The following is a 500-nucleotide window of genomic DNA, read 5'->3' as shown; positions in this document are numbered from 1 at the left end:
CAAATATTTTACATAATTGTTCTTCAAAATGTTTAAATTAATAAATCACTTAGTCGTCCAGAATTGCTGCATTTAATTATGATGAATGGTAATCCTGTAGTTTAAACTTGATTATTAATTCATAGTTTTAGCACCTGCACACACACATAAATGGTTAGTTAGCTTTTTAGAGATGCACAGAGAAATGCAACTTCTAATTAGGAGAACACGAAATGAGGTGAAAGGCATTATTAGCTCAAATTGTTAAAAAATCATTAGTAATATGAATTATATACCTGATAAATGATGAATAATACCATTATTTGGTTATACCTAGTAATCTGCATTTTTTGGTTTTAATTTTTAAATTATCAAATAGACATCCATTTCTTCAGCTTATCCATCACTATAATTACTGCAGAGATGACAGCTGCAAAAACATTTGTAATCTAGTTTATGAACAGAAAACATGGCAATACATTATTCATATAAGACTAAAAATTTACAATTGAATTTCAAAA

The sequence above is a fragment of the Hetaerina americana genome, unplaced genomic scaffold, assembly GCF_022747635.1.
Source record: "Hetaerina americana unplaced genomic scaffold, ioHetAmer1.1.p SCAF_3, whole genome shotgun sequence".
Classification (NCBI taxonomy): domain Eukaryota; kingdom Metazoa; phylum Arthropoda; class Insecta; order Odonata; family Calopterygidae; genus Hetaerina; species Hetaerina americana.
This window is presented reverse-complemented; position numbering follows the sequence as displayed.